The 25,491-nt window shown below is 41.4% G+C and overlaps 2 long non-coding RNA genes across 2 annotated transcripts in view; one reads left to right on the top strand and one right to left on the bottom strand.

Moving 5' to 3' along the window:
* The window catches only part of LOC116689167 (uncharacterized), a 16,751-nt gene extending 7,074 nt beyond the window's left edge, over positions 1-9,677 (top strand). The window contains exons 2-3 of the long non-coding RNA XR_004331931.1: positions 3,155-3,157; positions 9,666-9,677. This is a non-coding gene — a long non-coding RNA (uncharacterized LOC116689167). The remainder of the gene's footprint in view (positions 1-3,154; positions 3,158-9,665) is intronic.
* On the bottom strand, positions 1,863-25,089 carry LOC116689160 (uncharacterized). Its single transcript, XR_004331929.1, has 3 exons — positions 25,078-25,089; positions 24,675-24,679; positions 1,863-1,963 (listed from the first exon to the last, which is right to left on the bottom strand). It is a non-coding gene; the product is annotated as an uncharacterized LOC116689160 (long non-coding RNA).
* Positions 25,090-25,491: the final 402 nt, after the last annotated feature.

Here is a 25,491-nt window from a genome sequence, read left to right as displayed (position 1 = left end):
GATAGTGGCATCCTGAAGCGGATTTGTTTTAAAGGAGAGTAGCTTCCTAATGGATTCATCGGGACATTTACATTTGTTTTTGTGAATAACTAAGAATGCAAATGCAAAGATAAAATACTCTAAATGTGAACCAACCAACCAGCAAAGCCATAACAGAAATTTAAAACAGATGAAAAGGGTGTTGTAATGTGTATATGTAATACAGTACATAGCAGTTGTGGATGGTGGTTTTAACCAAAACAGAAATAGGCTGTTCTCTTCTACCTGCCTGCTGTGATCTCAACATACTGGAAGTCTGGCCGTGTTTTAATCGGATGACTCTGTGAGTGGGAAATATGCCAATTGTGTCTTACCATGTATTTCCATATGTTAACACGTGTGGATAGCATACTTTGGATGTGTTTAGGTGCCTTATCGTTTGCCACTGTGTACTCAAGTGTGCCTGCATTGGATGCATGTGCCTGCCCTCCACACTGCATGTGTTTTATGTATGACATTAGAGTGGGATGGCAATCGACGGGCCTCCTGCTTAGTAACAGCATTTGTCATCTTGAGACCAGACTAAGGGAGCACGTTCTACTGTAGGCGTATGTTACCTGACCACCACACTCCTAAAACCCTCTCATTTACATTTAGAGTGAATGCCATACTGTCAGGGAGGCTCCATTCCACTCGGACAAAGCCCCTTACAGCCTCTCTGCCTCCTACTTTGCAGAACACAGTGAGTAAAACAATAGGCGGTTGTGATGGGGAGGCATCAGACACACTAATTTGGCGTTACGGCAAAAAGTCCTTACCAGAATGATAAGTATTATTTTGTGGGGTGGACTGAAAAGGCTAAATCTCAGCGTGTCGAAACTGGCAAAATTGAACATTTTTTTCCATGAATTTTAAAATTGAGCTAGGAGCAGTCCATATATTTTACTTTAGGGGTCTTTTTTGTTTTTTTTATTGAGATTATTAAGTTGGCACCTGGTCAGTGCTTCGACAGAGATAACAGAGATAATAATCGGTAAACAAGACTTCTTTGTGAAGCTAGTTCTTGAGGGGCCCAGGTACCCATGTACTTAGCATGCAACATCTGCTAATTACCACTTAACACAAATGCTTATTTAGTTTGCAGGCAATAAACTCATAAGTCAAAGTATTGGACACATCAAAATGCTACCAAATGATGGACATGATGGAAAGTTAAAAGGATCTCAGATGTATTCCCATTCATCCTCCGGGGGGGGGGGGGGGCATTCTGGCATTCTGTGGCATTCTGTGATTCCTACAAACAATGATAAAGTTTCAATCTTGTACTTAATGTGATTCAAATTGAAATTTGACTGAAATTTTTTGCCAATGCCCCATTACTCTTTCGTTGTCAGACCTTCCCCCACAGCGCAGCAGAGGAGGGTCTAGCTACTCCACACTGCATCCTGGAATGGGACAACAACTCGTTTATTGGCATTTCTTTAAGCCAATCATAATTGTCATGGGCAGTGCTAAACCCTAAATGACTAAATGACGTGGCCTCTGCAAAATCTACTCGGGAAGGAACTTGTTTTGGTTCAAAAGCTGTTTTAGCCGTCATCAGAAGACTCAGATTGGGCAGATGGTCTAGCTAGCTGTCTGGATTTACCCTGCAGAGATCTGAGGACCAGGTAACCATAGTCCTCAGATTGGACAGATAGTCTAGCTAGCTGTCTGGATTTACCCTGCAGAGATCTGAGGACCAGGTAACCATAGTCCTCAGATTGGACAGATAGTCTAGCTAGCTGTCTGGATTTACCCTGCAGAGAGCTGAGGACCAGGTAACCATAGTCCTCAGATTGGACAGATAGTCTAGCTAGCTGTCTGGATTTACCCTGCAGAGAGCTGAGGACCAGGTAACCATGGTCCTCAGAAATCCACCGGACGTTCGAACGCCAACACAAAGGAAGCAGAAGCTGAGGGACATCTGGCCTAAAAGAGGGACCTGAACAGTCCTGGAAGTGGAACGTTGTTGGTACATAAAAATGCACCACTGAACTACCTAAAGACTACTTGGGGGTCCCTGAAATTGACTTGGAGACTTCACAAGATGAGGAAAGTTACTAGGACCATTAAAGATGATTTTTACTTCATACCTTCGGTACCAACAGGAAACAACAACAAACTACTTTTCAATTAATACAGGGAGGATATGCATCATCAATTAAAGTCCATTAATGAGAGTCCGGAGGCATAGAAAACCGGTCTAACGACAGCATCCAAGACTTATTTCATTGTCACTAAGTGCCCTCGGGTGAGTTTAATAACTTAAAACCACACTTCATAATTGGTAAATATTACGGCTGATACTTTCTATCTTCTGGTAAAGCTGCTGCTGCTGTTCATAAGTCTCTCCCACCACCTGTGACCAGAGGCCCAGCACCACCGGAAGCCGAAACAATTCACTGGATCTTTTATTTGTTGATCATTGAATAATGTAACTTTCATTAGTCGGGTTACTTTTGGGGTTGCAGCGGTGCAGCAGAGGACCAATGGTGCTCCGTCTTAGCAGGAAGCACTAATTATCCCTCTAAGAGATAATAACTGCATTTATCGTCTGAGGTGTTGGTTTTCTGAAGGGTTATTTATCAAATACCATGCGGGATTAGAAAATCAATTCAGAGTGTCACAAATTAATTTGCAGCCATCATCTCACTTGTTCCCATGAGACGGCAGGCAGCAGAAGCACCTTACTAATATGAAGAATGCTGTTGAATTGATTTATTTTTCCAAATCTTCCATATCTAATGAAGAATGCTAATGTGAGCCTTGACAGAAGAAAAAACATGTGCCTTTGTGAAATTGGTGCTGCTTTGATAGTTTTCTATACAACAGCTTTAGTGGGAGGAGAAATCATTATTAACCCGGTTCCCATCCTAAGTACTTTATAAGGTTGAGGCAGGTTGAGAAATTAATTATAACATGTTTAAATGTTTAAGACCAAGTACAGTGGGAACGTTCCTCGTTAGATTCATCTGATTCGATGTTCTTGCATTTTCCACTGAATCACAGCAAAATGGATTTTGACTCGCACCGCAGCATCTTTGTCATATGACTGAATCCTGTACGGTTCAGTTAATGTCTTACACTCTCTGAATATGGCAAACTGGCAGCTTTATTTCAAGATAATCTAAAGGAAGTTGTTCCTGTTGTGGCATGTACTGTATATATAATTGGAGGAAATTGATATTATACTCATATTTAAAGTACTCATATTATGCTTTTTTGGTGTTTTTCCTTTTCTTTATTGTGTTGTATATCTTTTTTTGCATTTGATAGGCTTCTACTGTGAAAAAGCCCAAAGCCCCCCCCCCCCCCCCCCAAAGGGACTTACCATCTCCCAACAGAAACTACTGTTCACAAACGGCTCCAGACAGCTCTTCTGTAGTCCAGTCTGTACTTCCGTCACTTTGTAACACACGTTATAATGCTCGCCTAGCTGCTAGTGTGGCACGCCCTCATACTCTGCTCCTGACTGGCTAGTAGTCCTTACCTAGGTTCAGTCAGGGCTCTCATACTCTGCTCCTGACTGGCTAGTAGTCCTTACCTAGGTACTGTCAGGACCCTCATACTCTGCTCCTGACTGGCTAGTAGTCCTTACCTAGGTTCAGTCAGGGCTCTCATACTCTGCTCCTGACTGGCTAGTAGTCCTTACCTAGGTACTGTCAGGACCCTCATACTCTGCTCCTGACTGGCTAGTAGTCCTTACCTAGGTACTGTCAGGGCCCTCATACTCTGCTTCTGACTGGCTAGTAGTCCTTACCAAGGTATTGTCAGTATGAGAATATGCTTATTTTTTTAAAGTAAGTGCTGTAGTGAGCAAGATTCCAGATCGGCCCGTCTGAGCTTTCATTTTCTCAAAGTCAGAGCAGGATACCCAGGGCTCGGTTTACACCTATTGCCATTTCTAGTCACTGAGGGACCATAGGCAGGCTGGAGGGACGCATATTAATGTTAAAAAACCTCATAGAGTAAAAGTTTCATGCCATGGGACCTCTAATTCATTTATTCAGTCATTAATATAGATAAAATAAGATTTTGTTTTCTATTGTCCATTTTAGTAGGAACTCCACAATACTTACTTAGTAAGATAAAAATAGAAATTAATGTTTAAACATGGCTAATGCACAAAATGTATGAAATATTTAAATTAGCCCGTTATCTGGCAAGAGCCTGAAAGATGAGAATAAAAGCCCTTCATTAGGCCAAACCAGACTGAAAGGTTTCTCTCTTTTCTGCTACAGATGTCATCTAAAGGTATGTAGAAGTGGATTGAATGTTGTGACTGTATGGTGTCTTGTAATTGCATTTGAGATTGGCCAAATGTTTGGCAGAAATTAAAGAAAAATGTATTCGCTCCCGGAGGAAAAAGAAAACCCTGCTTGTGTGAATACTGATGAATTTATCTACTTTCATTAAGTTCCCTCGATTAAAATAGTCTTTTCTGTCAGTCAGTCAGCACTTCAACAAAGTTAAACATGCCTCCATTTCCCACAAATTGATATTATCTAGCACTCAAACATTATTGAATTTGTTTTGTGTTTGCATCTGTTTGTTGCCTGCAGAGCAAACATCAGAATGGGTACTACGTGTCTGTTCATTCGGATTCATAGATAAAAGACACCCCCGGTCCTTGAATGGATAATCTGTTCATATTACTGCTTGAGGCAGTTTCTTTGAATTAGTGCTTTACTCAATAAACACTGCTTAGTGGGAGGAAAAAAGTGCTACTTTCTTCTAAACTGTGGTAGTGTGTTGAAAAGACAACATCTGTCAAATGAGTCAAAAAAAAAAAGTACTCTGTAAGGGAACAAACACTCACATATCAAAAGAAAGAACACATAGGAAAACTAATGACATGCACTCGGTACATGGTGGACAACTGAATAACAAACACGCATTCCACATACCAAACAAGTTGTTTTTTCACACAAAAAAATGGCTCTTCTGAGTGAGCGTTTGACAGATGTCGTCTTTTCTAAGCCACTGGCGTAGCTGCAGCCTCGGAGGCTTCATCTATTCCATACCACAAGCATGCCAAGACCCTGGCATACAGCTGCACAGATAGCCTTTGTGATTTCTGTAATTTATGTGACATGAATAACAAATATCCAACACACACCCTACAGAGGAGAGACTGGGCTGTGAGGTTGTCTTGCTTGGACAGGGGTAACAACAGACCAGAGGGATACTCGGTACATTTTTAAAATGGAGGTCCCGACGCTGGCTTTTCCTGTCAAAGCCAAAGGAGGAAAGTACTATCCAGCTACCCCTCCCTCCAGAACACACACACACACACACACACACACACACACACACACACACCACACACACACACACACAACACACACACACCGTCTGTGTGTCTGGGAAAGAGCTGTGCAGCTTTCAGAGCTCAGCGTGAGACCATTTGATATTCATAGAAAGGAAGAGTAGGAGAAAGTGAAACAACAGCGGGGGCACTGCCTTACGCGTGATATTACATTGTAATTATGATTTGGATGCAGGCACTGAGAAAGCACCGAGGGCGCACTACTAATGTACAAAAATGGTTACACACACACAGAGCAAAGGTGCAGTAATGGCAACACACTCCTTGGGTGGAGGCACTTGGAACTTCAAACTGCCCGTAGCCGGCATCATCGCAGGAGTAATGTGGGATCAGGCGCAGCGTGATGCCTCCTGCACTTGTTTTGAAAGCCTGGAGATGAGGTCCGCGAGCAGGCTTCGCACAGCCATCCACAGAGCCGTTCTGATTGGTTTGTTTACCATCAATATTTGCAGATGTCAATCTGGCGCCTTTGAGAAAATTGATTTTTTTAGCATGAACCAGAATGTTCAGAGAAATCATTGCTATTAGTGCTGCCAGAGACTGAGAAAGAGACAGAAATATATCTCTCTCTACATATATGTGTATATAGGGAGAGAGAGACAGATGTGAAACATCAGGAGGGGTTGAAATAAACCTGAAAATATCACTGAGACAGACAGACAGACAGACAGGCAGGCAGACAGGAAGGCAGACAGACAGACAGATACACAGACAGACAAGAAAGACAGCCGGAGAGGGAGAGATTATGAAATGCCCAATAATATCCTGAAAGAGTTCTCTCAAAACTGACAGATCCCGAGTGCTTTGTGTTGCGCGTTGGAAACATGCCAGCAGAATTTCAAATTTGATTTGTAAAGCCTTTTTTTTTTGTTTTTTTTTTTTAAATGAAAAACAAAGAGCGAGACTGTCACGCAGCGGAAGAAGACAGTTGTGAAAAGAGAGATTTTGGACTGTACACTAACATCACAAAGAAACAAACACATACATATGTAAAAATCCCAAATGCACTATAATGCATTTTGAGAGCATTCCTTTGGGATTTCTCCAATTCGATTAGTAAAGGTTTTGAGAGAGAAAGAGAGAAAGAAAGAGCTGTCAGACTGCTACGCTGGCACATCTACTCTGCCTCTTTTATCAAAGATAAGTAGTATTGATTTACTTTGAGGCTGTAAAAAGTATTCGTCTTAAGAGCTGACATTTAATAATCTCCACCTAATCCATGTTTTGCTGGGAGCCTCTTGAGATGCCGGTGAGACCTCTATTGTTCTCCTCTTCTCTCCTGCACCTACTGTATGTCTAATGAAGGAGAATGACGTTATTAACCCCCCCCCCCATTGGCTCATAGCTACACAGTACATATGGAGAAATGCAGGTGTGTAGTATTTACTGTATCTGATGAAGGCTGAAGGAACGAATCAACTTTTGGGCATAAAAACTTTGACTCGCTGCAGTTTGATTTGAAGATTTACTGTTTTGTTTTTTTTCTTTGTTCTGTTGTGTGTGTGTGTGTGTATGGCAGTGACAGAACTGCCTGTAAATTTGTAACAATTTTGAACTTAGTTTTTTTTTTCCGGCTCAAACAAATGACATATCTCATGTTTATTAGTGTGTTTTGGTTTTTCAGCCTTTTGTGCTAAGCTAACCTGCTACTAGAGCTCCACGGAGTGTGTCTTTGTGTGTTTAGCAGAAAGTAAAATTGACTCAGTACCATCTCTAAAACCCTGCCGAAAGCTAAATACCAAACACAAAGATGAGATGGCAACAGAAATGTGGACCAACTGGTTCACCAAATACCTCAAATATACATCTATTAATATCAACAATGAATCAACTGCGAGAATTATGACTCGACCCGGCCAACGAGTTCTCACTCCCAACTCTTCAAAACAGATGCTTTGTCAGGATGGGTCCCTTGGTGTCACTTTTTAACCCTCTGAGTACCTCTTTTGTGTCACTTTTCAGCCCCCCCTACCAGGACCCCTTGGCGTCCTGTTTCCACAGAAACCAGAAACAACGCTATAGATGTACAGCCAACCAGATGATCCGCAAATATAAGGATGGACGGATAATGGGAAATCTATACGCCTGCTGTCAGATCTGACCCAAGCTGATCAAGGCAGAACAAGTTTCCCTTTAAGTTTCTGCAGGGATGCCTTCAAAAAGCAGAACACACAATGCGGTACTCATATTCACCAGAGATGGAACATCAGAATGAAACCGGTTCAGAGAGCTGGCCCACTGTTAGATTTGCCCTCAAATGCATTAATGAGAGATCATTAACATTTCGATCACATTTCCTTTTGCTTCATGATTGAGATTCCTATGGGATCAAACGTAGCTGATATCTCATTAACAACTAGACCACTGTGGCCAATCTAACAGTGTGATAGTTTCACAGAAGGAATACGCTGTTGGCCTTTTCATATCAAACTAACACTTACATGCAGTACGTCTCTGAAAGCAAAACAAGATGGTTGAGATCATTGGGGTGGCGTCCACACTCCACCAACACAAAGAGAGAAAAGAAAACCCTGAATGTCGCTCAGTGTGCGTTTGTACACACCAGGGTGCGACTGAAGGGCCCGGAGAATGGGTTCTCGGCGGGGACGGTGAATTCCAGGCCTGGCTCGCGTCCATTAGCGAGGCTCTGCTTTCTCCCGGCTGCCCTCGGTGCCTGGCGTCTCAGTGGAGGTGCTCTGAAACACAACACACCAAATGAGATGTGACTTGTGCCGCCGTACTGTTCTATTTATACTGGATGGGGCGAAGTTGAGGGAGAAATGCAACCAAACAAAAAAAAGCGCTCACCTGCTGCTTGATGAGCTCTGGTGGCTCTCCAAGCATGTGGAGAGGCTGTGTAATTTTCACCTTCACATCTGAGGGTGTAAGGGAGACCTCACCCTTCCTCAACCACCCCCCTCGGCCGCCCCCCCAAAGGCAAAGAAAAACAGTCGATAATTATACGGTGTGAAATTTCCTGTCTGTGGGTGTCACAGAACTCATATTTGACTGCGGTAGTGAGGACATGCAAAGAGCCTGTTGTGTTGATGCTTGTGTTGGAGGTGTTCTCCCAGAGGTAAAGAAGCAATTCTAAAAGCAATGGTTTTCCTTTTTGGATTTCCTTTTGTTTTTTTAAAGCTATTTATCAGATTTTTTTGTACAATACATTTTAAAATACTGCAGAGCACTCCTGAGTTAGTTAGGAGTAGATCTTAGATGACTACAGTACATAAACAGAGGCGAGCACAAACCTTCTGAGACACATTTTAGAGTTATTGTATTGATTGTGAACATAATGTTAGTGAAAGCAATGCGTGTAATTTAAAAAAAAGGGCAGTTTAAGCCATTTGATTTGAACGTTTGGTAAGATGTACTCAACTTCTTTTTTATTCTTTTTTATTTATTATTTATCAACAAGGCTAATGTAGCTCAGCGCAGATTGTCTCAGGAAGACCTAGCACTAAAACTAACCAATCAGAATCGGCCACGAATTCCAAGGGCCAATCACAGCGTCACACCCCTGCTTTAAATCTGTTTCTCTCTCTCTCTCTCTCTCTCCTGTCAGCTGTCATTTCACACAAAGTGTGCTGCCCCCCCCCCACCAACACACACACACACACCTCCCCTTCCACCTTACCACATTCTGTAAATGCCGTTACAGTCATTACCCAGATGTAATGACAGAGAAGAGATGAGAAGTGAGTGCGGCTGTGAAGACCCGTAAACAGTGACCAATCAGAGCAGACTGGGCTTTTCTGGAAGGGGGCTTAAAGAGACAGGCGCTAAAAGAGAGTATTTCAAACAGAGGGTGAATACTGCTAAATGAAGACAGTGTGAGAAAAAATAATGTATTTTTCAACATGTAAACACTTCCTAGTATGAAACCAAAATAAAAGTATGAACTAAAAGGGAGCATAACAGGTCCCCTTTATCCCTCTGAGACCTAAGCTCATTTTTACAACTCATTATTCAGCTGGTTTTAATTTCTAAAAAAGCTTGTAAGACATCAACCCTGTTGTCTACAGTTAGATATGAACATCATTTTTTTTCAGGACAAACTGGGCTGTTAGAATATTTGTGCTGCAGTGAGGTCACTTGAATGTTAAAAATGGTTGTAGGACCTTAAAGACAAAAAAATAAATAAAACGGAACATGAATCTTACAGATATGTATTGATATCACAGACAGAGCAGTAAAACCTAAGCCATTTTCTTCTCTAAAACACTTCTCATATGTCTTGGGAGTCACACTGTGAAGAAATAATCATTAAAACTTATACAGTTGACAAAATACATACATTTAAAAAAAAGTTCAGACGCTTTTGCCCTCACGACATTTCTTTGTGCCAATAATAACATAATAATGTCATATTTATTGATATTACATCCACAACAATGCTACACAAACATTTGTGTTGTCTAAAACAGTTCTCCTATATAAAAACTGAATAAAATAATAAACATTATAACTCATATAAAGCACAAACTATTTACATTTCTTCAAAAAAGGCCCAAATATATGCTAAATCTCAAACCAGGGAGGCCATTGTCCTATATGAAATCTTTGATCACATACTAGACTGGCGGATTACTATCTTTCCCGCTCTATACTCTTTGCTTACGCTGTTATGCCCAAATATGGGCATAATGCTTGCCTTCACTTCCTTAAACAAACCAAAGTGAACGGCACACAGACAGAGAGGAGCCACGGAGCACGGAGCTAGCGGCAGAAATGAGTGAAAACGTGATAAGTTATGGACGACAAGTGGATAAATCTTGGATGTTACAGTTTGGATTTAATGCTCAACGACCCCGAAAAAAGGCCCAAGTTCCAGGCTGGATAGAAAATCACCTGTAGAGGCTAGAACGACCCCGAAGAGACCTCTGTGACCGCTAGCTTGTTAGCTGTTAGCTCTTGCACTCGGTAAGTTTCTGTCTTGTATGGTTATTAAATGATTAAAATATGAACCAGAGGGGCTGTTTTAGGTCGTGCACGACCCTCTCGGTTCCAGAGGTTTTAATTAGCTTGATAAATGTGGCTTAGTGCTCATATTTGAGATGAAGAACTTTCTTACTCCTAAGTTGGCAGTGTAGAGTATTATTGAGGGTCATTTTGTAGAAGATTGATACATACAGACCCTGTTCTGTTCTCTCCCCATCATTTTGTAAAAGGAAGATCTATACATTGTTCTGATATTGTTCTGATATTACAGTTTACAGAGCCTCTCCTGTTGGGATTGTCCCACGCCGTGAAATATTGATTTCAGTGGGAATTTCTCCTCCGCCATAAAGAAAGCCTACAGTGAAAATGTCAAGCTCTTGTCAGTTGATGGCGAGCTCCACCTTCTCCACGTGAAAAAAAGCCTCAGGCCTCATTTAGCCCATGCCCCTGTGACTTCAATAAATGCCAGATATGGGAAGAAGATGGAAAGAAGCGTTGGTAGTGGAGGGAGGGGGGAGGGGGGGGGGAGTGTTTAAGAGCAGGGCTGCAGCAGGATTAATGATCAGAGGGGCATACTTGGCTTTTGCTTGCATCACGTAATCAATGGCGTTGAGCGAGCGAGGCGGACGTGGATGCCGGTGGAGGGCCTCGACGAGAGCAGAGACTAACCCCCCCCCCTTCTCATTTCTCAATAAGACAGAGGGCCCCTCGCTGCCAAGCAGACAAGGTGAAACACAGTGGGGAACCCGAGTTGAATGGCAAGGGCTTTTATGCAGTTTAATGATTTTATTAAGCCGATGAGTCAAATGTTCATGTCGAGAATCCCAGCGATATGTCATTCGTCCTAAGTGGCTGTTTTCACCAACCTGTTTCGCCCTTGACAATAGGATTGGGTGGATATTAGGTATGGCGCACAAACAGGAGAATAACAAATGATGCTTCAAGCTCGGTACGGAAATAAAAAAGAAGCTGTGGTACAAAGACAACGCAACACCGAAACGGCAGCACCACTGCTAAAAAAAGGACAGGGGTTATCAAGTAAAAACCAAAGAGTACATTTATAAATATGCTGGTTCTGTTCTGTCTTCAGTGAGTTGTTACAAAGCACATTTCCAGCACAGCAAGCATTCTTCGCCTTCTTTTTTTTTTCCTCCCCTGGATTTCAAAGACACAAGGCTTTGATTGACATGTTGGCTTGTTCCCAGTGTTTAATTGCATATTCTATCATCTCTCAGGGATCGTAAGGTTGACTGGTTGTTGTGTTTAGCATGTTGTGTTGCTTTCTCACTTACCTTTGATCCGACTTCTTATGCTCTTTAATAAATGCCTGCTTTCATTTTCCAAATGCACTCTTGTTTCTAATTGAGGATAAAAATGGTCCAGTGCAACTGCAAGACTTTTTTTCCCTCCATCATTAGTAGCTATGGGATAACTCCAATCAGAAGTAAAGGGTCACCACGGCTACATTTGACTGCTGCTTGCTCATGCCTCTGAGGGAAGTGTTATGCAGCTTAAAAAGTGTGGATGTATGATGACTTATGATATGCGACAGTTATACACAGCATGAGAAAATACACATTTTATAAGGATAACAGCTGAATCTATTTAGGAGAGCATCGATTAAAAGTTAGGTCTTCCTGAAAGAATTTACGATGAGCTTCGTATCTTGTGTTGTTGTAAGACAACTAATATGATAACTACATACAATAAAGTAGAGGACCTATTAACAAAGACTGTTCACTGTCTGCTTTGTGCTTAGAGAAGATCTCTCATTGTGTTTACAGTGCCAGGCTTTATTTACACTGCTCACGCAATCTACCGCGGATAGATTATAGGATCTCCACAAGTGGGTTTAATGGTCCTTGCTAAGAGAGTCTCCTTTGCATTCTCTGAGGTCTGGAGGGTTTTGCGATCTACAAACACGATCTTAAGACATGCTGAGCAGCGGGTCTTAACATTCAACGGTTTGGATTGCAATGAAGTGCATCACTGGTTCTTAGATACTAAGTGTGTGTTCACACAGAAAACAGAGGGAATTTTAGATGTGCAGGATTCCAGTCAATAGAAAGTTGACGATTTAAGGAACATTATGAATGTGCAGATTGATAAATTGATGGATGTTGTCTGATGGCTGGTCTGGAAGGACGTATGATGACCGGCCGAAAGAGACTCAGAGGTGGGGTTCTGTCTCGGAAGCGGTTTTCACCCGAATAGTTTACAGGCCCCCAGATGGTACCTATGAGACATGAGAGATGTGCACCGGGTTGACTTGGGTTGTGGGACTTTTTTTAGAATCAACTTTGAAAAAATATAGAGGGATATACTGTAGGATAACCAGAAAGACTTGAGTACCTGTTGAGTTCTCAGAGCCAAAATCTGAGCTGTCTGTGCTAAATGTTCCTCCATGTTTACCAGTTATTAGTACCTTTGTCTGCCTTCTGTTCGGTGCTGGGTGGGTAGAGTGGATACTGGGGGTGACCCTGATGACATTGGGGATAATGAAATAAAACTGTTAAAATGCTGGATACAAAGATCCTAGATGGCTCAGTGGAGCTGAGGAAATTTGCAGAGTATGGTGGTCATTTTGTATTTGTAACTTGGAACGAGCACCTTTCTCATATACTGAGTTGATCCATGGTTAATATGAAATTACTGATAGCAAATTTTAGTCAGAAATGATGACATTAAATCAGGAAGAAAAAGCTACATTTTGACTCATTCAATTCAAAATGTCTGATTTGAGAAAGTCAATGTCTCAGAATTGAATGAATCCTAGTTAGTGTATCAGAGACAGAGAATGTTGTTTTTAACTAACTGTCTCTTAGTTATTGTTATGCTTTCATATTCTTCCTGACACAAACTGCCTTCCAAAGCAAATCACCACTTAAATTTCTTGATTGTTTTTAAGCACTTTTATTTGGAGGTGCTTCATAGCAAAAGCCTGACTGATGGATCAATAAAGAGTTGTCCAACGAGAATGATTTACTGCAGCCATCCTGCTCACTATATCTTTTGAATTGTTCTGTTCCCCTTAATCATAGCTTTTAGAAGCTGTAATATTTCATGCTGGGCGGCAGTCTTCAAGTTGTCATTCCGCCTTTCAGTTTTTCAACCTCTACAAAATCTATATATCCGTCTCAAACTGGCAGATGTATGCAACTGTAGGACAGAGGGTCAATCCAACAAAATCCTTTTAACCTTAACTTGTTCTTATCGTACAGCCAGCTGCCTACAAGATGGGTCACAGTTGTGATGAAGCGGCCATTATCTGGAGCGGCCTGACCTTACAAAGGAAAACTGTCACAAACTTAAGTTCTCCCAAGTATCCAGCCTCCAAAAAACGCATGATCAATCGAGCTGACTCCAGTGTTTTTCCGAGTGCGATTCTCAGTCAAGAGTGTCAGCGTGTGATTATACCTCCATCTATCATTGTGATGGGACTAAGTATTGGCTCCTTGTGACAGACTCTGAGGAATAGGACTCGACTTCAAGTCAGACTTCATAGACTCACTAGATCAGCAGTCTGGAGCGTTCACGAGAGACGACAGGCGCTCAGCTTTTTCCTTATCCTCTCAACAACCGCTTAATTCATAGTCCAGGGCTTCCTTCTTCTGAGAGTCCTGTTGCTGCCGTTTCTGGCCAATCCCCTGAACTCCCAGTTCCCTCTCCGGCTGATAGTGGTGATACAATGTTGGAAGTGGTTGAAGGATTAGAGGAGCAGAGAGGAGTTACAGTATATCTTAATATACACATCCAAATCTCTGTCTACTGCGTGGGTGTTTACACTGTACACAGTACACAACGCTGGATATTACCTTCAAAGCACTTATGAATTGTAAATCTTTTTTTTTTTTAATTATCGTATGCTGCTACCACTTTGGGTTTTCTCTTAAGAGGAATAAGAAACAGCGATGTGAAGAGGCGGACAGGATGTAAATTCCCCCTGAAGAATTGACGCACATCAAATTAACCCTCCTCAGTAGTCTATTGTTACAATTAGAAGTGAAGCTATTCCTTACATATCGGCAGCTGTTGTCTATTTTCCTTTAATTTGTTGTAATTTGGAAGGAATCGACTTAACGCCTCGTCCGACAAGAACACGCTTCACTCATATGGATTCTTGTAAGGCAAGCTAAATTGATGCAGCAGAATTCTCAAAAAAAAACTAACGATGGAACAAGTGCATGGTTGACAACCTATCCAGGTAGAATGTAAATGTAAATGTGCTGTATTTATATAGCGCTTTTCCAGTCTTAACAACTGCTCAAAGCGCTTTTACATCTACAGGAAACATTCACCATTCACACACATTCATACACTGCGGCCAGGGCTGCCGTACAAGGTGCCACCTGCTCATCAGATAAACATTCACACACATTCACACTCCGATGCGCAGCACCGGGAGCAACTCGGGGTTCAGTGTCTTGCCCAAGGACACTTCGACAATGACTGCAGGGGCGGGGATCGAACCACCAACCTTCCGATTGGCAGGCAACCGCTCTACCACTGAGCCACAGCCGCAGAAGTGCTCCTCTTCTTCGTGATCGTGTTATGGGAGACCCAGCGACTTAAGAGGCGCGACGCATGCTTGGCCTCAGTCATTTCCTTGTCTTCCCAATCAGTCAGCACTGTCTGTCACTCTAGACAGGTGTGTGCTTGTCAAAAAACACCATTTGCATGGTGATTTCATTTGAATAATAGGCAAGGAAAAAAGGGCTGAATACTCCGCTCTTAACCTTAATATATTTCTTTTTTTTTTGTCTGATTAAATTACATGTTTCACTGAATCTTAATTGCATTTTTGTGAACCTGCTTATGTGATCTGATTTGCAATTTTCACTGGGAACGGCATTGTATTACTTTGAATATCAAGGAAAGTCAGACAGGGCAACAAGCTTCCTCTGACTTTTAATGGCATGAATCATAGTTCAAAGAATTCAAAGATTATAATTCTCCAAAAAAAAGACAAGTTAAATTGTTCTTTTCAAAAAAAGTCTGTTAACAAGTTAACTTTATTTTTTTTTACTCAATTTACTAACAAAAAGACTAGTTTTCCCCTGACAGAGTATGCAAAGCCCCACGCTGTGTGCTTTTCCCAACATACAGGACGGTCGCTCCCAGGTGAAGGTCTAATGAATATGTGGGGGCCTCTCCAGTGATCAGCTGCTGTGAGATTGGCGCTTAAAATGCATAATCAGCTGTAATTAATCGAACAAAGTGATTAATCACATTTAGCTCCCTCTCTGTTTGCATGCAGCCTGTCATAATCAATTATTTGTGGGATAAATCGCGACTCTGGAGAGCGGGGTGGCAGGAGCGCAGTGGGGTGCCTGATGAAGACTGATGACAGCCCTAAACATGGGACATGACAGTGGGAACATGGTGGAGATTGAATCTGTAACCCTCAGAGCACATCATAAATTATCTCTCTCAGAGTAAAATGATTGATTTGCATCGCTCCTCGTTGCACCTGGAATTGCTGTCCTTCACAGGAACAAACCAGGCGGGTGAGCACTACATGACGGACAGTATTATAAACTAATACTGGGAGAGAAAACACTAAGATGTGTTATTTAAGGATGGTGTCCATAAATCTATTTATTGATCCTTGAATAATCAGGTGGAGATGTTGACATTCATAGAAATGGGAAACGGGAACATTCACCTTAATTGTAACAACTTACAGTACAGACTTTCTGCACCCAGAAAATGGCTGTGTAGGTTGATGCAAGCAGGTTATGACGCCTCATAATTTTATTGTTTGTCAGAGGGTGACCTCTTGTTGCTGTAGTAGCGAAAGCAAACAAGGAAGTGAGGTGACAAAGTAGAATAGTGCGTTCCATTTGTAGAAGGAAGTCAGATTTTCCCAGGTCAAAGTGGGGAAATAACTCCTCCTGACCTCGGATTTCCGAGTTCGGAACTCGGACAGCCTTGCAAAATCCAAGCTCAAAATCCAACATGGCTGCCCCGTGCATCAACAGTAGTGAAAGCTGTAGTAACATACACTCATTAGCACGTCTGCCTTATATGAGTCTCACTTAATCAGTTGTACACTCAGTCCTGTCCAACTTCTATCTGTGGACATGTTGCCACGTGTTTTGTATACATACAGTATGGAAAGCGTAATGCGTTGTTATCAACTAGTATTGCTAACGATGGCTAAGTTGGCTATCGCTAACCCCACAATGAAAAATCTGACTTGTAAATGGAACGCATTCAACCTGGGCGTGTGGTCATTCTCAGCTCCAGCTCCCGAGGTAAATGGTAGGCTACGCACTTAAAGAGAAACAAATTCCGAGTTAGGAGGCAGGTTGGGGTGGGGGATGGGAGAGCAGGGATCGGTGTCTTGTGGGGGAACCATAAGTCACTTTTCACAAAATTAACTGAGTTTTACGGACTTTAGTCCTAGATATAAAGACGTCCTTCATGTCACGTCATGTCCTTGTTGTGGTCCTTTTACTTGACTCATTTAAAACCTATCCCTGATGTTACCTACCCTAACTTTTAATTGTTGTCCAAACTTAACTACCGGTAGTTCAGTTTCACAACTAGCTATGTTTGAATGCTATGTTTGAATGCTAACGTTTGAAACTGCTCCTGTCACATTCAGAATAATTACAGTTTTAATTACAGTCCATTGGCTCCCGGTTCAATTCAGAATACAATTTAAAATCCTTCTCCATACTTTCAAAGCCATCCATAACCTTGCCCCTCCATATCTATCAGAACTCCTACACATTGCCGTCCCCTCCCGCTCCCTCAGATCTTCCTCCTCCCTCCACCTCACTGTCCCCCATGCTCGACTCATCACCGTGGGGAGCAGAGCCTTCAGCCGCTCTGCTCCCCAGCTCTGGAACTCACTCCCACCCGACCTCCGCAACATCAACTCTCTCCCTCTGTTCAAAACTAGACTAAAAACCCATCTGTTCCAGCTCGCTTATCTGTAAATACACTGTTCCTGTTTTGTTCTGTTTGTTTGTTTTGTTTGTTTTGTTTTTTGTTTTATCTGTTTTGTTATTACTACTTACACTTTTATGTTCCCTGTATCTGTCTTTATTGTCTGTAAAGCGTCCTTGAGTGTTAGAAAGGCGCTGTTAAATAAAATGTATTATTATTATTATTATTAGTTTGCAACACAGCCATGTGTTATGGTCACATGATTAATACGGCCACCGTGAAGCAGTAACAACAACGCTCCTCTATATCTTATTTTAGCAGTCATTGGACATTGATCTATTTGGTTGTTTAAGTTTAACCCTTGTGTTGTCTTCCCATCAAAATTGAAAATTAACACTTTTTTAAATGCCTTTTATTAATGTTTTTAACTTTTTTCCTTATGTTTTCGTCTCTTTTTTCCCATCTCTTTTGATGTTTTTTTTTCAATGTTTGTCACTTCTTTTGACGTTTTCAACACTACGTAACACTGAGTTATTAACTTTAGTTTTACAATCATATTTGGAATTTACGTTCAATAAAACTCATTTTTAGGAAATTATACCTAATGTTTGAGTTACAAAAGACAAAAGTTTATGGAAAGTATGTTGATGGATAATCATAGACTGGAATGTCAACTTTTACTCAATACTATTTCAAAAACACTTCAATTTTCTTTTTTCAAATGCTATAAAATTGAATAAGATGCCCCTAAAATTGATGAAAGTAGAGATTTTGGGTAGTTAAAAAGAACATTGATATAGGAAAACGGGTGAATTTGACCCGAGGACAACATGAGGGATAAGGATGTGTTGTACAGTAGCCTAGGTTCAATTTCCAATTCCTGACTATAAAGTGTACATGGGTACAACGTAAATTATCAAGAAATAAAATCTCTTGCACTTATCTGCGTCTCCAGAGATGACAGATGTGACAGTGGAACAACATGAAAGTAACAGAGTTGTGAGGAAGGGCTTTGGTAGAACGGATCTGTTTGGTTAAAGTCTGGAAAGTGGGCCTGCTGGAAACGTGCCATACTGGTCTTACACTGTTGAATTGGCTGTGTGAAAATAAATGACTGGCGTGAATGTGCTGGGTCTGCTTTGTACTTACGTTATTGCCATTATGTATGGGACAGATGGGACATACCTGATCACCATTTCTCAATAGAGTGTACTGTAAGTCTGTGTGATTTTCGCAACCCTGTCTTCTACAGAATATCTTTATATACTAATTCGCTTTATTAGATCGAGGCGGAAATGTTGGTACTTGTGTTGCAAGTACTGTAGTCTATATTAATGTCATTTCGTTACGGGATTCTCCAGGTGTCGCCCGAGGTTTGCCGGATGTCCCTCACCTTCCACGTCCTCCTAGCTAGAATGAACAGTCGAGTTATATTTATCTTTTTCTTGAGAAGCGTGGGGCGGCTGTGGCTCAGTGGTAGAGCGGTTGTCTGCCAATTGGAAGGTTGGTGGTTCAATCCCTGGCCCATGTCAAAGTGTCCTTGGGCAAGACACTGAACCCCGAGTTTCCCCCTGATGCTGCGCCAATGGAATGTGAATGTGTGTGAGTGTGTATCTGATGAGCAGGTGGCACCTTGTACGGCAGCCTCGGCCACAGTGTGTGAATGTGTGTATATAAGTACAGTACATTTGCATCGCACACTAGAAAGCCATTTTAATTCCACAGCTCGCCTCCCTACGTAAATATGTTCCATCAAAACAAGTTTGTACCAGAAGGCTGTTTTGTATCTGCATCCGCCCAAGACGATTGTGATTGGTTTAATGCATTGCATGAACGTGGGTCAGTTTGAAGTACGTGGAGGCCTAATGAACCAGTCAGGAGCAGCCACAGTGAACTTTTGGATCAATTCACTTCACTGCCCACATGGCATGATAGAAATAGGCAAATTACTGACTGACTCCTTTTATTAAGAAAAAGTTTGAAATCTTGACAATTTTAACTTTAACCAAGCTTTGAAATGCCTAAACATAACCAAGCAAATGCAAGGAGTAAACATCAGATGAAAAGAAAAGGAAATATGTTGACGTTGTGTAGACACGTTTAGTGTGAACATTTTGCATTTGAAGTAAACGGTGCAGGTGTTTTATGTTCCTCATTATGTCAAAAAAAATGAATTCCGGCTGTCTAAGTGTAAGTGCAAGCTCATTTCACAAAATTATGAATTTTGACACCGTGCTGGTGATTTAAACACCGACTTTATTTTACTTTTGTGTAGTGCAGTCGCTCATTTAAAGGTGCAGTACGTAAGCCTTATAAAACTAACTTTCTTTCATATTTGCTGAAACTGATGAAACTGACCCAATGTTCCAGTAGAACTACATGAGGCAGTATTGACATGAGTCTAACTGCATGTCAATCACTGCTCTGGCACACGCATTTCATAGCGTCCTCCCCTTCCCCGCACATGAACTGCAGAAATCGCTCTATCGTGCACACTCCCCCTTGTAGGGGGGAGGGGCTTAGAGGACCGTTTTGGGCTTTAATGGAAAGAGGGGGAGGACTGAGAAGTTGTCGATGTTCACATTTTTGGGCTAAGTCCTAGATCTTCACAATCCTACTTACAGTACCTTTTAATACATGTTTGAGTGAAATGCAAACATCCCCCCCCCCCCCCCCCAACGCCATCTTAGCAGGTCAACACTCAAGGAGCTACAACACAGTCCAGACTGTCATCTGGTGTCAGTAGCTGCGTCTTTCTCATGGACTTCAAAACAAGCCCTCACACCAGACAGACAGTAAGTCAGTCAGTCAGTCAGACAGTCAGTCAGTCAGTCAGTCAGACAGACAGACAGACAGACAGACAGACAGACAGACAGACAGACAGACAAACACACACTCACACTCTCTCACAAACACGCACGCACTAAGCTCACCACATAACTACAGAGGATTGTTGGGGCTGAGAAATCCAGGGGGCTGATGGGTAGTTATGGCAGGTGACAGAGTGTTTGGCGTACTCAGACAAATGAAGTCTGGCAGCGTCCCTTCGGAAAGACTTGCGGCTGTTTTTTATTTTTTTCCCCTCTTTTCTTTTTTACTGCTGCCTGACTGACTGTTTCTGCCTTTTACCAAACATCCATTGTTTACCTCTGTTCTGTTCAGTCTCACCTCAGATGACAAGCCATCCGTGGAGAGCCACTTCCTTTTTTTATTCTCTCCCTTTCTTCCTCCTCTCTTTTATCCTCTCCGTTCCTTTCCTTTGTTTTGTTCCGTTGCTTTTAAAAAAAAAGGCATTCCTACCATCGAATAAAAATTAGTTTTTAAAATGATATGGTGTTGGCACTCCTCACATGAAAGTTCGTTTTATAATTAAGTCTATAGAAGCTCCCTATGAAGCCAGGGGAACAATCATGGGACAGGTAATAATATCTGTCCGTGACACTCACAGCTAATCGTAGCATGTGTTTAGATCAAGATCCGAATCTACCTGGGGTATCTGCAAAGAATGAAATGCATAAGGATAGCGACTGATGGCATTTGGTTACAAATTAAATAAAGCTTGCAGTGATATTGTGACTATTGAATATTATTACAAAATCCAAATCCATGTCACCGTTTACATGGGACATTTACATGCACCAGACCCTGTCTATATGTGATTTAGTTTGATTCCATTCACAACTGACATTAAAATGCATCTCTGCTGTCCACACTGAAATTGCATTGATTTTTCTCTCGCAGAAATGAGATTGCCGGGCACATACCTTCCTTTCGCAATATTTACATCATCTTAAACATGTCAACTGTCTGGGAAATCATATTATGTGCAGTTTTTCTCACATTCCAACACATAGGAAGAGGTTGCCTTACACGTCAGGTTTACTAGCATGGCAGTTTTATGAATTGATCTGTCAGAATAAATTGACAGCCAACACATACTTGATATATCTTGAAAATATGAATTTTGTAGGGGATATTAAGTTGCAGGTCACATTTCCCAGAAGCAAAATGGCTCTTAGAAATGAGTGCCTCCTACCCATTTCGGCAGGTTTCACAGACCCCGAACGGCCCAATGAAAGAAAATACAATTTGATGTTTTAATATAGCCTACGTTTTGTCAAATCCAAAAGCACAATTAAAGTACTGATAAGTTATCTCCACCAAGTCTTTTTGATAACATTAAATGTAAAAACTGATAGATGAACAGACCACACAGCTACGACTGAATAGAAAAATTGTGTCAGCCTATTATAGTGAAGTGAAATGTCATTTAGTTTTGTCGGTCATCTGTTATCAATCATTGCATGTGTGACGCTCTGAACTCAGTGGCCTGTCAATCTCAATCGTGATTGGAGGACAGGATTAATTGGAATATAGTCTAAGTTTTTACATGGCCAAATAGTATTTAAATAGTACAACAAGTTGTCCAAAACCAGAGTGTCTTAAGAAGCTCTGGAACCTTTGCTTAGTTAAGTTACCTTCAGTTGCGTTTTTGGAATTGGGGGGCACAGAAAAAGTTACAGGCTTTCATCGTCGGACAAAATAGCTTGTTAAACTCAAAGACTATAACAAAATATGGACAAAACTTCCAGGTCTGAAAAGTTAAGCCGATGCAGATGTCCCTTAAACCTGAATTTTGTCTAATTCTCTAGGGGGCCACTCCGCTGGTTTTAAAAAGACCTGATTGCATTAAGGTCTATGGGGAAAATACCCTACTTCTCCCTTGACTTATTACCTAAGTATCGCTAGTTTTAAATCTTCTTTATGTCGTAAATTATGGTCCTATTTATTTTAAAATAAACAATAAATAAACTTGCTTCAGCCAGTTGAAAATCTGAAACGTTAGCGTTTAGCACGGCGTCCTTGCAACCTAAACGACGATTAAACGACGCTGGCCTGGATGCGTCTTCCTCCCTTCGACCTTCTCGTCCAATTTCAAGACACCAAGGGGTGCTAGCTGGGCACAAGGGTGAGCTTCGTCCCAGTGCTTCGAAGCACTTCTCGTGGATTTGATTCTATGACGACGGCAATAACAATGGCCAGGTAGCAACCTTAACGCTAACTCCCACAGATGACACTAGCGCTTCTCTTAAAGTTCAGAGATTTTCAACGAGAAATGCTCAGGATGGAGTGCTGCAAAAAAAATCCTTTTTAAAAAGACGCTAAGGGGCAGAGCTTTTTGTCTTGGCAGCATACGGTCACATACGCTCTCCATTGAAACTAGTTGGTGCTCAGAAAAACAAAAAGGTTGTATGGACACTCAACCTTATGAAATATTCTTTGAAAATGCTCTAGAAAATTTCTTGACAATTAAGACAGAAATATTAAGCCTTGATCAGTATCTCATTAAAGTTTTTGGTTCAGGGAATCTGGCTACACAGCAAAATTAAAGTAGGGGTCTTTGGTTATAGATTATGTAACCTGTTTGGTTAAGGGTTTGTGCTTATTTCAGAGATTATCGGGATCCCAGAGTGGGTTGATGTCATATTGGCCAGCGGATTGATTGATTTAATCTGCCGGCTGTAAATGAATCTGTCCTCCGTGCTGCAAGTATGCCGAGGTCTCCCCGTGGTCACATCCCTAACCGCTCAAGGGGGAACACATTTAGATATATAGCTGTGCAACACATCATTACGTCCTGTGATGTCCAGTGAACAGAACGCCACTGAACTTAGACACGTATATTGATTTGTAGTAAGCCTCTGGACAAACAAGGCATTCTTTGGGGTGTCAGCATATCAAAACATGTAAGCAAGTCATTATCGACAGTCCCTGACATTATTGATCCTACAAAGTTTCACTTTCAACCACAAATCCCCCTCATGGCAAAGTCATCTTTATGAGGAGTACTCAACAGAAGCGTGTGTGTGTTTGGTTCATGTTCCCATAGTTGTGTGTGTGTGTGTGTGTGTGTTCAGTTTTCATTGACCAGCACTGATTGGGATTGGCATTGGCGGGGCTGCAGGCAAATGGCTTGTCATGGTTGGCTGTCTGTTAGAGGGGAAGGAATCAGTCAGACTAACGATTCTAGGAGACTGAAAAACACTGTCTGACATTTAACCAATCGCAGTCCATATTCTAACCAACATCTCTGCACACAAGTGTTTTAATGAAAAATGTATTCTTCCTAAATATTTCATTGATTGGACGCTTAGGGCAGTGCAACAAGCTGTTAATAAGAGTGGCGTACAGTACTATCCCGTTTTAAAATTGACATGACGATGGGTTGGGTAGTACTGGATTACATGCCGTTGGGATTACTAATCAAAAAAACAAGTAATTACAATCAGCCCAGGTTACATTTGAAGGAATGTGCAATTAGATCATTGTTGATTGATGGATCCATTTACAGCTCTAAAATATGGCAATTTTAAAATTATGAAATTCTACAGTGGTATACTGCAGAGTTTCATAATTTAGTAGACGTTTATGCCAGCATGTTTTTGTAAGGGCAAATTGATTAGACCAATTCTCAATGCAGAATGTTGTACTGTATTTTAAAGTAAATGCATCTGTAAATACAGTATACATGTGTATAGTATAGTGAGGGCTCCTCTTGCTTTATTGGAGCCAAGTCTCTCTTTTGGCTTTTAATCTAAAACCTGCAGCTATACAAATATACACAAAAGTAACAGCACCCCCCCATGTTGTAGAATACACACAGCTGTGTTAGTTCCAGTACTGGTTTTCCAGACCAAACAAGGTAGGTGTGAAAGCACCCTCAGTGAGCTTTCGATTAAGAACTCCACAGCAGTAGTCTGCTGGGACACAGTTCTTTGACCATTGACTTAATTGGACTTTGTCCGTTGGTATTTAATTGTTGTTTCATCTCAGATGGAACCAGACAGTCGGCCCAGCTACCTGCTTAGGTGTGTGAAAACACCGCTGCCAGTCTCTGTTGAGAACAATGGTCATTGTGCAATGATGTACCAATAACTAGTCTGGTGATGTTGGTGGTTCTGGGATGGAAGAAAAACAGGCTCTTGTTTATTGGCATTTCTTTAAATCAATCTCAATCATGTGCGGCACTAAGCACTAAGCACTCAAACACACACACACACACACACACACACACCTGCTGATAGTCAGTGCTCAATGTTATAAATCTTTGCAAGCTGCAGGATTAAGTTAATGCAACTTTCTTGTATCTTGTTCCTCTCTGCTGTGCTGTCCTTAAAACTTCTGTGTGAAAAATGTCTACGAAGCTTGAGTTGAAAGACGTGGCTCTCAAAAGTAATTACTGGCGGGTCATTAATGTCACTTAATATGCACATATTTAAAAAGAGGTTAAATCAGCCACATCAGGTGAATTATCACTATGGGAACATTTGTAATTTACTGTACATTTGCAATTTAACATCAGCTGCACGTGTAAGTGCTAGTCTGACTAGTCTAAACTGGGACTATAAGCTTGCCATTGGCCAACTATTTCAGCCGGCACTCTCCTCCCCTTCCAGTTTCTCTGCTATCTATAATGCAAGGATACAGCCGCTTGCATCTGGGGCTTCAATGGGCCGATTGGTTTAAGTGAAATTCAAATAAGGAAGAGCATTTATTCCCTGTGGCAGAATGATAATGTGCTTCAAGATCTTTCTCTAGCACGGATGCAGCGCTGTAGAGGTCTGGAAGACCAGTAGACACTTAACGTTTCAAACGCCAAGACACGAGCACAAATGCAGGCGCATACTGCAGCTCCCACTCGTCATGTGCTTTCTATACAACTCAATGCACAGTAAGGGGGTTCCGAAAATCCCAAACCATCACTGTTACGCAAACGTGCATGGGGACCTTGATCCTGAGTACATATGGATAATTTTGTTAAAATTTTTTACAATGGAACTGACTACTATCCAAGCAGCAAACCTTTGGTGCTAAATAATGAAGCCAACGCGGAAGTGCCAAAAACTGCAGTTAATCGAGTGAGTCAGTCCCCAGAGATCCACGTTTAAATGCCCAAATTTACAACAGAATTAATAATGATTACCGCCTGGCTTAAATGAAGGGAGCGTAGACTCACTCACAAATTATTATATTAGGCTTATAATATAGGCTTAACCCTTGTGTTGTCTTCCCGTTACGTTTTTTATCAATGTTTTTAACTTTTTCTTACTTTTTTCAACACTTGACGCTTTTTTCAATGTTCTTCACTTTTTTGACGTTTTCAACCCTACGTAACACTAACTTATTAACTTTAATTTTACAGTTATTTTTGGAATTTATGGTCAATAAACCTCATTCATAGGAAATTATACCTAATGTTTGAGTTAGAAAAAGCAGAAATTTAAGAATTATTTAGACTAAAA

Source organism: Etheostoma spectabile, chromosome 1 (assembly GCF_008692095.1).
Source record: "Etheostoma spectabile isolate EspeVRDwgs_2016 chromosome 1, UIUC_Espe_1.0, whole genome shotgun sequence".
NCBI classification, from domain to species: domain Eukaryota; kingdom Metazoa; phylum Chordata; class Actinopteri; order Perciformes; family Percidae; genus Etheostoma; species Etheostoma spectabile.
Note: the sequence above shows the minus strand (reverse complement) of the source record. Positions and strands in the feature narration are given on the sequence as shown.